The 12,845-nt window shown below is 45.5% G+C and overlaps 1 non-coding gene across 1 annotated transcript; it reads right to left on the minus strand.

Annotated features, from left to right (window-relative positions):
- Positions 1 to 4,671: 4,671 nt before the first annotated feature.
- Trnas-cga (transfer RNA serine (anticodon CGA)) lies at positions 4,672 to 4,746 on the minus strand. Its single transcript has one exon. It is a non-coding gene; the product is annotated as a tRNA-Ser (tRNA).
- Positions 4,747 to 12,845: the final 8,099 nt, after the last annotated feature.

Consider the following 12,845-nt stretch of genomic DNA (forward strand, 5'->3'; position numbering starts at 1 on the left):
CGCCACCATGGTGGCTGCCGAGTGCTGGCCTGAGAAGACTCGCTGCTACTGGGCGCAGAGGCAGGAGGATCCTGATCTAGAGATTCACGGAATCATCAGAATTCTTGTGCTGTTGGTCCGCGGAGTCCAATGCATAGAAACGTTTGGTGGTGCATACTGGCGACGCAGAGGCTGGCCAGTCAAAGGTATCGCATGGCGACAAAGTCTAAGACGATCTTCGAGGCAGCAAATCAGAAGACCATTTGCCGTCGTTGGACTTCTTCAGAGGAAGACTCAGGTGTTGGTTGGCTGGAGGGACATAGAAAGTCCACAGGAGTATTCCTTCTGTCCTTTCTGGTGTGCCAGTTTTATGACTGGCGACTTGGCCACTTAAGGTGAGAGTTTCGTGGCTTGTTGCACTCTAGACGAGGCGACGGCGATGCTACTTCGACACTGGGCGATTTCAGAATGTCAGAACTGAATCTGAGTTTGCATGTCTGTTTGGCTATGCCCTTCATAGTGCGAGATGTAGCAAGTAGAACGCAGGTTTTGCAACTAGCAAATAACTTGCGAGTGACCAGTTAAGGAACTTTTCCTTTTACTCTGATCTCCTGGATAGCCCGCTTATCGAGATACACAGGAGACTCTCGAGAGGAGGCGGCAATGGTCACCATTGCAGTTGATACATTGAGGATAAGGAGGTGGACAGTAGCGCTCGTGCACATCCCTACCACAGGTTAGACATTCGTCTGGATGCCGACAAGACATCCAAGTGTGGTTGAACTGATGCCACTGGTAGCAGTGTCTCAGGGTCAGAATGTATGGTTGGATTGCGATAACTTCATAGCTGCTTTGATCTTGAATGGAAGCACCACTCTATCAAAGGTTAAAAAAAAGAGTTTATGTGGACAGTAAGGATGAATCTACCTTTTTTATCACTTGATGGACGACAATGACACCCTGACCATAGAGGTATAATTGGGTTTTGGCCTCAGTCAGATTATCGAGCAGCCTAGTGTAAATAACATGGGAAGAATTCAGAGTTCTATGGGCCTCAGTACGAACCGGATAGCCGTGGAGAAGTGAAGTGACAAGCAATAGTTGTGCTTGAGAATCAGAAGTAGTCTCCAAAAGCAAAGTGCCATTACATAAATGAGAGAAGCATTTCACGGGGCTGCCAATTGCATCAACACCTTTCTGAATAATAACGGGATTTACTGTTGTGAAGGACTGCCTGTCTTCAGTACGTGAAACTACGAGGAACAGTGATGCAGCTCAAAGGGTCTTTGAATCGTTAGCATCATTCTGTTTACGTTTCGTAGATGTTGCTTGTGAAGATGATTGACTCATTGCGAGGAAATCGCCCATGATTACCGAAATCTCGGATGGCGCACTCATTTCAACTGAGGGATCCCTCCACAAGGGGAGCGGCCGCCTTAGGTGATTGTTCATATTTTAGGTCACACCTCGCGAACACTTGAAACAGGGACCAACCACCAGTTTGGGAAGGTAGAGCTCAGGCAGTCACCCATCCTTGGGCCTATGCTGTATCAGGAATACGTGCAAACCCTACCTGTCGACCTGGGGCTGGGAATTACACGTCATCTAGTCACCTGTTAAGCGTCAGAAGCGTGGGTTGGCCTTCAGGAGGGCACAGGGAGGAAGAAGAAAACGGGGAACCTCAAATGCCGAAGCACAGGAAGGATAGGACAAGGTAAACAAAGAAAGGAAAAGTGTACAAAAAACAGTGGTGATACTGTTCTTATTTCAGCGACGGACAATGCAGAACATTCCATTAATACACCAGACATGTTCCCCAAGGGAAGGTAAAAAAAGTAACAAGAGGATAGACATGCAGCACGGCAGGGAAAAGATGCTGCAAAGGCTGGGGCCCTAAGGTAGCCAAGCACCAACCCGCCAAAGAGTTGCGAGCCCTTTGGAGGGGGGGGGGGGGGGGGAATATATGTTGGGCACATGCTAAACAGTGTTTAGTATATGTCCAACATATGTAAACAGATGTTTATCCACTTGACATCTTGTGTGTGAGGTTTAACATAATATGAACATGTTTTATAAGAAAGAAACGTTTTAGACCTGAAGATGACAACTAAGACTGTTGAAACCGGTTGTCTTTAATAAAACTTCCTATAACGTTTACAAAACTTTGCTCGCTGATACTGCACACAAAGTTCATCGCTTACCACATTTTCGCTGTTCATGCAGTAGAGCTTCAGTGCCAGGCATGACGTTTTAATCGGTTAGTTATTCGTTATTAACTCCACTTACAATGCATTTCGCAGACAGTATCACTGAACGCTCAGAAAAATTATATCATTGAACGACACATCGTTAGGACCATGAAAAACACGGCCCATGCAGAGAAAGTGTGACGTTACACTAGTTGCCTCGCCCGGCAAACATCGTGAATGTTTGGTTCAATCCGGACCCCACACAAATCATTATATCAATGAGATGCTACCCACTAAAGGTCTTTGTCGTGTGTTGTCGAGAGGTTGCATGTATTTAATCGCTCAGTTACGAATAATTGAACTCATCTGAAATAGCAAGTAGCTCCCCTCCAGAGACGTTCACTGGACCTCGTGAGGCCTGCAGTCCCACTTGCTGTGACGCACGTCACACGACCTTTACACTTCGATAATCCAAGATCAGGAAATACGACGTCATAAACATTGACCTGGGTGCAAAACTTAGCTTTTTCTTAAAGCATATTATACATTCAGTGGTTTAATGACACTACTTAGCGACCTACAGCAATCTTTTAACATAATTTCAAATCTTTTCTAAGGTTTTTTCGCCTACATGCTTCACCTCAAATATTTAAAACGTTAACTTCTTTGTAAGTAATCTGCAGTTTAAAGCCGTTTTGTACATGGGAGTTCGAATCTTTAAGGAACCGAGTGTTTGCTGGCGTTGTCAGGAAACTTAAACATTCCATTGTTCTGAAGCACAAGGTTTCACACCCTCTAGACTCGATTGGCCACAGCCTGGTGTTCGAAGTTTCTAAATATGTCTCTCAATGCGCATCCACTCATTTGTTACACTCGGTCACATGAAATAGAGTGCGTTAATATAAATTTCTGACGCAGCCTATATTTAACAAAATACCAAATTTAGCATTGCTCTGTGTTATTTTGGAATATTACAGACTCCTACAAAGAAAGTGTCAATATTACTATTTCTGAACTATTTTTAGACAACAAAACAGTGGATTTATTTTTCTTTTTAGTCAGACTTGTATACGGAAGCTTGTATACGTCGTTCTCATCGTAACTAACTAAATGTAGTTCTAATAGGCCGCATGGTACATTCACAAATACACTGTTCAGCCGCATTAACGTGACTACCAGTCAAAAGCCTGTAGAGCCACATTTTGCAGACAGCTGCGTATGTGCAGTGATCCGACAGGGATATGGAGCCATGCCGACTCCTGTACCGCGGTCAGCTGCCCTAGTTTTCTTGGTTGAGGATCCATAGCACGCGCAGGTGGTCCTATTGATTTCTGACTGGGTTTCAGTCCGGGAAGTATAGTGGCCAGGGGAATACGGTAAACTCATCCTGGCGCTTTTCGAACCACGCAGGTATGTTGCGAGCTATGTGACACATTACATTATCCTAGCATTGTAGTACCAGGTTCAAAATGCTTCAAATGGCTCTGAGCACTATGGGACTTAACTTCTGAGGTCATCAGTTGCCTAGAACTCAGAACTAATTAAACCTAACTAACATAAGGACATCGCACACATCCATGCCCGAGGCAGGATACGAACCTGCGACCGTAGCGGTAGCTCGGCTCCAGACTGTAGTGCCTAGAACCGTACGGCCATTCCGGCCGGCTATAGTACCAGGGAAAGTCAAACTCCATATAGGTGTGGACATGGTCCCCCAAGGGTAGATGCATAGCTGTGGTGATACATTGTGCATTCCAGAATGACGAGGTCACCCCGAGAATTCCACGAAAACATTCCCCAGACCATAACACTCCTTCCTCCAGCCTGGAGCCTTCCGAAAATTGTTGAAGGCGTTTTCTTCCACACCTTTCACGTCGTACATGACAACGACAATTATCCGATGGTCCATAAAACGTGACTCAGCTTAAAAGGCCACCGGTCACCACTCAGTGGATGTCCAGTTGCGGTACTGGCGTGCAAATTCCACCTCCTGTCGCCGATGAACACCAGTCAGCATGGGTGCACGAACCAGGCGCCTGCTACGCAGGCCCAGACGTTACAAAGTTCGCTGAGGGATCGTTGGAGAGATACCGTTGCTACTTCGATACCTCCTCGTTTCGCCTGGTCGGTTGGTTACCCAACAGTTGCACGTCTATCCTCCTGTGCACGTCTCCACAGCGATTTTTCCCCTGTTATTTACGGCCCGGGGCGCCCCACATCTGTCTGGGTACCGGTCCTCGATACAGCTATTTTGCCATGCAAGGTATATGTTAACCACAGGCAGGCAATCAGTTTAAGAACTCAGCCGTTTTTTAAATGCTTCCATCCTTGGCCCGAAAGCTAATGATTACGTTCTCTTGGACTTCAAATAACAAATAAATTTCCTGCGACCCCCCCCCCCCCCCCCCCTACAGGCTCTATACACCCTCCAGTGCCAGTGCTAGTGCTGCCATCTGCTGTCTGATAGTGCTTATTATAAAACTTCCTGGCAGATTAAAACTGTGTGCCGGGCCGAGACTCGAACTCGGGACCTTTGCCTTTCGCGGGCAAGTGCTCTACCAACTGAGCTACCCAAGCATGACTCACAGCTTTACTTCTGCCAGTACCTCGCCTCCTACCTTCCAAACTTTACAGAAGCTCTCCTGCGAACCTTGCAGAACTAGCACTCCTGAAAGAAAGGATATTGCGGAGACAAGGCTTAGCTAAAACCTAGGGTATGTTTCCAGAATGAGATTTTCACTTTACAGCGGAGTGTGCGCTGATATGAAACTTCCTGGCAGATTAAAACTGTATGCCGGACCGAGACTCGAAATTCGGAACCTTTGCTTGGTAAAGCAGTTGCCCGCGAAAGGCAAAGATCCCGAGTTCGAGTCTCGGTCCGGCACACAGTTTTAATCTGCCAGGAAGTTTCACATCAGCACACACTCCGCTGCAGAGTGAAAATATGATTCCAGTGCTTATTATAGGTTGACATCGAAAACAAGCAGTGGTCACATTAACGCGAACCATGAACCATGTCGTGGGGGACACAGGTGACCTATTTATACCACAGTTACCTTCTGCAATAACTGCATGGGAGGTCGTTGAAAGCTTCACTATAGAAACAGATCTCTCACTTCAAGAAATCCGAGAAACCTTTTTCCAAGAATGTCGTACATTAAATGTCATATCTCATTGCTGATGTGCAACTACATCTAAACCTTGCAAGTCCCTGTGTATCGCTCAAACTCCTCTCTGGCCGGACATGGGGGCTGAACCCCTTCTACCATTCTCCACACCTACAAATCCTTAATCCGTCCCATCCTCTGTCAGTCCCACCTGGATATCCACCCTCCCGCCAAATTCTCCAGATCCTCAAGCACCATGCACGCCGCCTCGCCTTCCGTATATGCCTCCTATCCCCCATTCAGATCCTCTATGACCTGATTCCTTTCCCCCATCTGCTCCTTTTCCTCGAACATATCCGCGTCCTCTACATCTCCAGCTACCTTAATCCCCCTCATTCCCTGGTTGCTCCTCTTCTCTCCAACCCCCACCCTCTGCCGCGCCTTCACCATTGTGTCCCCCCTACCCTCCACCTCTACACCCTTCATCTCCTTTCCCGAGGTGGCTTCCATCGATTCCCCCTCCCGAATGATGTCCTCTCTCCCTCGATTTATGCTCACTTCCCCCCTCCCTTCCTCTGTCCTATTCTCGGGCTCCCTCTCCCCACTTCCATCCTGTTTTTTCCCCACCTACCCTGTCTCTGCCACCCTTCTATCCCCCAAGTACTTTTACACTCCCCTTCTCAAACTTTCCCCACTCCCTCTCACGTCTGCCCTGCCCCTCCCCCCCACTTATGAGTCCAATCCCTCTGTCGGCTCCTCCCCCCCCCCCCCACTTCCCCCTTTTTCCCCCTCATCTGTCCAGGTCCTCATCTTCCCTTGGCTGTGGTGTGACGTCTTCAAGCCAAATTTTTAGTGCAGTTTTTAAGTGAGCGTTCAGTGTTGTACATCTTTTCCAAAGTGTTGCGAATAGAAATCATACTGTCGCTGGTTGTGAGTTTTATATCCCTTGCGAACAGAAACCAGACTGTCACCTTGTTTTTTTAATTGTCTGTCTACTATTTTATTTGTGTGCTTCCTGTGTATTTTATTACCATCGCCCCTTTGTTTTATGTTTTACCTTCCACAATTTTCCGCTATTTTACAATTTAAGTCGCCGTTTTTATCGCCTGCTTTTATTGTTTAATGTCTTCTTCTTCTGATTTAAAGATTCTGTAGGCGAAAGAGCGGCATACTACGCTGCTGCCAGCTCCCCCCCTCTCCTTGGGGGGGGGGGGGAATCGAAATTCAATAACGGAAGAAAACTGTGTATTCCATGGCACAGAATGCTTAATATGTTACAATATTTTAAGGTTCCTTTCCGTTCAACTGAGCGCAGAAGAATGATTCCTTAAAAGGCTCTATACGTACTGTAGCCAGTCTCATCTCGTCTTCGGTGGCGCATCAAGATCGATACTTAGGACGACGAAGAATGCATGTATATTTGTCAGTTAATATTCGAACTTGAAGCTTTGTTTGAAGACTTCTGTGCCACCCTTCCTGGTATACGTTTGATATCCTCTGTTAGTAGTGTTTGGATTTCATCCCACATACTTCAGAAATCCTTAAGATGGGACAAACAACCGATTTATAAACAATCTCCTTTCTACAGTAACTGCATTTCCCCGGTATCCTGCCAACTAACTGAAGTACGCCCCCTGTCTTACGTACGACTGAGCCCATGCGACCGTTCCATTTAAAATAGCAACAAATTAGTATTCACCCATATTCGTAAAAATTGACTGATTGCCTTTGTGGCTCGCTGACATTGTACTCTACGTTTAGTTAAGTCCACAATCTTGAATTCCTGACGATGTGAAACAATCTTGCAGCACTTTCAAATCCTATCACTGTCCGACTGAATACTTCCCTTATCAGTTTTGTGTAGCTAGCGCGGAGCAGTTTCCGCTGTGTGCGATCTGAGGCTAACGAGGCGGATCAATCGGCCCCCAGCGACGGAAGCCTAATTGCAGGGAAGGGTTCCCGTATGCACGACGCGACTGTTTCGGCAAGTCGGTGTGAGCGAGGCGGGGCAGAACAAACAGCGGCGCCAGGCTGTGTACCGAGCCCTCACTGACACGAGGGCGGCGCGCCGTGCCGGGCAGATGGTGTCGAGAGTCGCTCACGGTCGATCCTCCTCCAGGGAGGGCGGCGCGTTTGGCCGCCCGCTCCCTACTATCGACGCAATTGGAGTGGCGCGACACGGGGAACGGTGGAATATGGCAGGGTGTTTGCCTTACAGAAGAAGCTGCAACACCTGTGCCGGCAGCATGCTTACCTACGAAGAAAGGAAAAACAAACGAAACGGGAAGAAACTGTTATTACCTGACACACACAGCGAAGTACTCAGAAGACATGGTCGAATGTCAGTGTAACTTCATACATGTACACAATATGGGCAGGCATTTAATTATTACAGTTGCAGTTTTCTGTAATGGGTAAAATGGTCACCAGAGTGTGTTACGAGTAGTTTTGTAAGTTTGCTATGTCTGTATTTTTTAGTGTCCGTATAGTACTACCCAATAACTTAGACACTGCTGACGATCTACAGTCGTATTAAAGACACGAAATGAATTCGCAAATTGCGAATACAATTAGAAATCGGTTGTACAATTTATTGTTTGGCTGATTTGCGAAGGGGAACAAACGACGAGATCGTCGGTGCCTTCGGCTTTGGGAAGGATGGACAAGGAAGCGAGTCGTGCCCTTTCACAGGAACCATTCCGGCATTTGCCAGAAGTGATTTACGGAATTCACGGAAAACATGAATCAGGATGGCCGGACGTGGGTTTGAACCCTCGTCCTCCCGGATGCGAGTCCGGCGAGCTAACCACTGCGCCACCTCGCTCGGTCTACAATTTATTATGGACTCACGAATATTTGTGCCGGACCGGGACTCAGGCATGGATTCCCAGCTTAATGCGAATTTTCGCCATAACTATTTCGGCATTCCAGGCGCGCCTCCCGGGCCGATGCAAACATCTTTATGTCTAGTTCCCTCAGTGTTCGTATCCATCATGTGAGTCCTACCCAGGCAGAGACAATGTTCCTATCGTCGGTTTGGCCTGTCTTGGAATGTAATACAACTCTGTAAGATCTGTATTTTACAGTGCCTATATAGTATTATGCAGTGTTCTTCAGACATTTCGTATCCCCACATGAGACAACTAATTCTAGATGTGACTCACTGAAGCCATATTTGTAGGACATTAATATTTTCGTTTTACGACCTGCACAATTTTATGTATAAAAATTTAAAGCCAGCTTCCTGTCTCTGCATCACTTTGTAAACTGTATTTTCTGTAACTTTCTGTGGATTGATCTACATTACACAGGGTGGTCCATAGATGAGGGACCATCCTTCTAAACAAAAAGAGGCATATAAACAGTTTGAATTGGTGTGAAAGCCCCCCCCCCCCCCCCCCCGACACCATCACATTAAAGACAGTGATAACTGATGCTAGTTAGTTACCTATCTAGATCTGTGCCCAAGAACCCAAGCTGTGTACAACTCAGTTAATAAACGCAAATTTTCTTCCCAGCTGTGGATCAACAGGCGGTGGTTATCACAATGTTTCGTTAATTATGCACAGGAATGACCAACTATGAAATTAAATTCACAGGTATGATGAATTCCTGAGTTTATTAGCACAAACTGATTTCTTTTCAATTCAGTAAAAGTTATTCCACATGTACCAACAATATAAATAAATTCAAAAAATATAAAATTGAACTGACTTGTGCTTGCTAAATTTTAGGTAGTGGAGCACGTGAGGGTAAGTTCAGCTCTCTAACATATTAAATTTTGGCGGACCCAAATCCGTGACTCGATAACTGTGGATACAAGCGAAGTTTTTGCGCAACTGTTTCATCCCCAGTGGCCAGGCAGAACTTGCCCGTGGAACTGTTGAGGTTTGCAAAATTCATCACGATCCATACAGCCGGTGCTGCGCATGAATCTCACCATCGCTGCAGGTGAATTTCCTGGTTCCGGGAGGTGCTGATGGTTCGATAAGTGCGCCAGTGTTCACGCCGCACTCGGACGAGGTCTGAAACTAGCAGTCTGTTGGGGGAGTCCCCGCCCGAAGCATCCTGACCGAAAAGTTCCCAGCTGCGTGCGGAACGCGAACTGTCTCTTTCTCTCTGTGACCTAACTGGCCTCAGAAGGCCCAACGGTACAGACCGAACGCCGTGTCATCCTTGGCTGAGGGCGTCACTGGATGCTAATATGGAGGGACATCTAGTTAGCGAACGCTCTCACGGCCGTTGTCAGCTTTTGTGACCGAAGCCGACTTTTCAATCTGGCAACTGCTCATTTGGCCACACAAGGGCTAAGTGCACTTCGCTTGCCCGAACGATCATTTCGAAGTAATACCCAAGCCCGAAAGCGGTTAACACCGGTGATCTGACGGGAACTGGTGTTAGCACTGCGACAAGCCCATTAGCCAAACTGTCTCTACCTATTAAAAATTCAATGTGACTCTGTTGCAGACAAAGGCCGAAATTTGCTCTTTGCAAGAAGAACATGAAGTCGCTCTAGTCAGAGCAGAATCCAAAGCGGAAGAATGTTGAAAATTGAGTGGACTGATAGGGTAACGAATGAGTAGGTTCTCCGCAGAAGTGGCGAGGAACAGAGTAAAAGGAAAAGACTGACAATTCAAAAAAGCACAATCTTTGACTCCCAATAAAAAAATAAGCGAACGCCGCTGTCTCCCAACAATTTAGGGAAGCTGCGGCTCTTCAAATCAAGTATAGACTACTGCAGCCACCACTTCCAGAAACTAGCGTCTAAAAACTTATGTCATGACTTTTCAGGCAATCCAGATATCTTAGTTTTGGGGCCTTTGTGAGCAATTTTCTATTGTGGGAACCGTCGTTTTCAGGGACTGTTCAGGCTTTCGAGATCCGCATTTCCCGTAGAAAATTTTATCATAAGAATGGCTCAGAAAACTGCTGGTGTTCTTTGAGAATCCGCCTACCACTGGAGAAACGTTTCGTGGATGTCCATAGCAGTAAAAATGTTAGCAGAGGCCGCCAGGCTTATAATGTCTCTCCAGGAATCAGGCGGCACAAGGGACAGCTACCTTCACTAGTAAACTGGCCATCTTATTTAAAAAAGAATCCTCCTTCCACAAGACAAACGTGTCGAGGATGTTCATAGCAGTAAAAATGTTAGCAGAAGCCTCCTGGCCTACAATGTTTCTCCAGGAAGTCCGTGGCATACAAAGGCCGCCTGCCAGACCATGGTCCGAGTTGGATACGTGAATCCACCACCTGAGTCTAGTGCTTTCCCGGTCTACTGAACCAACGGCGGGTTGGGGCGGTTATTCTGTTGAACGGCCCTGTTTGCTCTGCGACTAAAACAGCTCACAAAAATCGTCTTAGACCGTAACCAGATATATAAGTGCCGAGATGAAAGAGAAGAAGGACATCGCCTATGCAGTCACTGTTGTATTGCAATTGGAAATAAACATGCATTTCCTCTGCTCTCTGTTTTCGACTAGATTTAATTAATTAATTATTAATTAATTTTGATATCACACTGACGCTAGTCTACATATGAAAATGTGGCTAGTTTGTATGTCATCGCAAAGCAGAATTAAAAGAAATGAAGCATACAGCTGCGACACTTTTCAGTGGGTAAAAGAAAAACCTGTGAGGCTACCATCAACATGGCGGCCATTTTACTAGCTGCCATCTCAGATGCGACTCAAAAGTTTCTGGTGTAAAGGGTGGAGGGGGGGGGGGGGTCACGTGAAATTTCAAGTAGATAATTACACGGGGAAAATAATGGTGTCCTTCATTAGATTCTAGCTTTATTCATTCTTTTTTCTGTCTCTCTCCTTACAAGTGCCATGAAAGCGCTGTTGGCCTTAACATAAGATGAATGCCTTGATTTCGTCCTGCTATCGCGAGGGAGGAGCATCCTCGTTATCGTAGAGGGTTTCAACAAGCAGACCACCCATTACTCTTACTTCAGCCGTGAAACTTTTAGCAGAATTTCGTGAAACTCAAAAAAAAATAATTCTAAACATTATTTTCTAGAAATGAATGAAGACACGATCAATTGCACAAGGAGTTCAAAGCGGCAACTATATTGCAGATATCTGAAAATGCGTTAAACCATGCCTATTAAATAAAACTCACTACAAAGTCAACGATTATTTACAGCATACGGATTAAGACAAATCTGTGACAAAAATCTCTGTCATTCCGCAATATAGATTCCAAGTACTGTACATCTTACGACAAACTCTTATGCCCAAGACCTATGACACAGAATATAGTAAATGGTCTCCTGCTTAACATTTAATACCCAATTTACTTTCAGAAAACTGGTGACTCAGTTTGGAGACATACAAATGCGACAAGTTTTTGAGTTTGTGGGGATTCACAGCCTCCAGATGCTTAATAAACGTAAACATGGCCTGTAGTAGGCAGTAACGTGGTTTTTATTTAATCGTATTTCGAGTATTTATCATTGTCAAGCACTTGTAAAACCAACATCGAAAAGCAGTCCTTTGTCTGCATGCATCGCATGTGGAACTATGGTTAGAGTCACGAACGATAGCGGTCGAGTTTAGGCTTGTTCTGCACAGCTACGTCACGCATACTCCGACAAACACTGAGCGTTCGGTAGTGTTCTGAGCGCTCTGCTCGGAATGCCGTAGTTACTGCGAGTATTAAACGTGATCGTAGAGAGTTGTTTAGTGAATTTCTGCTTCATTTGTTTCGAGTTGTTATCGCTGATGGTGTAGCAAGTGATAAATTTTGCATAAGTAAACGAGAGACATAAATGTAATTATATACGCTTCCTTCGAGCGGAAAGCACTCGCATGAGCGTACCGCAACTGCCGCTTGGTATCGTCAGCAATGCCAATCCCGTCCGTGCTTCGGACTATACCACTTTACACACCTGACATTAAGATAAAACATTACTGCACGAATTTCGGACAACCACATGGTAAATGGCAGCAGCTGTTAGTTTGTTGTAACAGATTCATACTCATACAAAGACTTTAAGACTCTCGATAGCACATGTCATACGCACATTACATGTATTGCTGTCTTGACAGACTTATTTTATGTCATGTGTCAAAATATCTCAATCTGTATATTGCACAAGCAGTAAAGGAAACAAAAGAAAAGTCGGAGTAGGTATTAAAACCCATGGAGAAGAAATAAAACTTTGAGGTTCACCGATGACATTGTAATTCTGTCAGAGACAGCAAAGGACTTGGAAGAGCAGCTGAACGGAATGGACAGTGTCTTGAAAGGAGGGTATAAGATGAACATCAACAAAAGCAAAACGAGGATAATGGAATGTAGTCGAATTTAGTCGCGTGATGCTGAGGGAATTGGATTAGGAAATGACACACTTATAGCAAAGGAGTTTTGCTATTTGGGGAGCAAAGTAACTAATGATGGTTGAAGTAGAGAGGATATAAAATGTAGACTGCCAATGGCAAGGAAAGCGTTTCTGAAGAAGAAAAATTTGTTGACATCGTGTACAGGTTTAAATGTCAGGAAGTTGTTTCTGAAAGTATTTGTATGGAGTGTAGCCATGTATGGAACTGAAACCTGGACGATAAAT

The sequence above is a fragment of the Schistocerca gregaria genome, chromosome 2, assembly GCF_023897955.1.
Source record: "Schistocerca gregaria isolate iqSchGreg1 chromosome 2, iqSchGreg1.2, whole genome shotgun sequence".
NCBI lineage: Eukaryota > Metazoa > Arthropoda > Insecta > Orthoptera > Acrididae > Schistocerca > Schistocerca gregaria.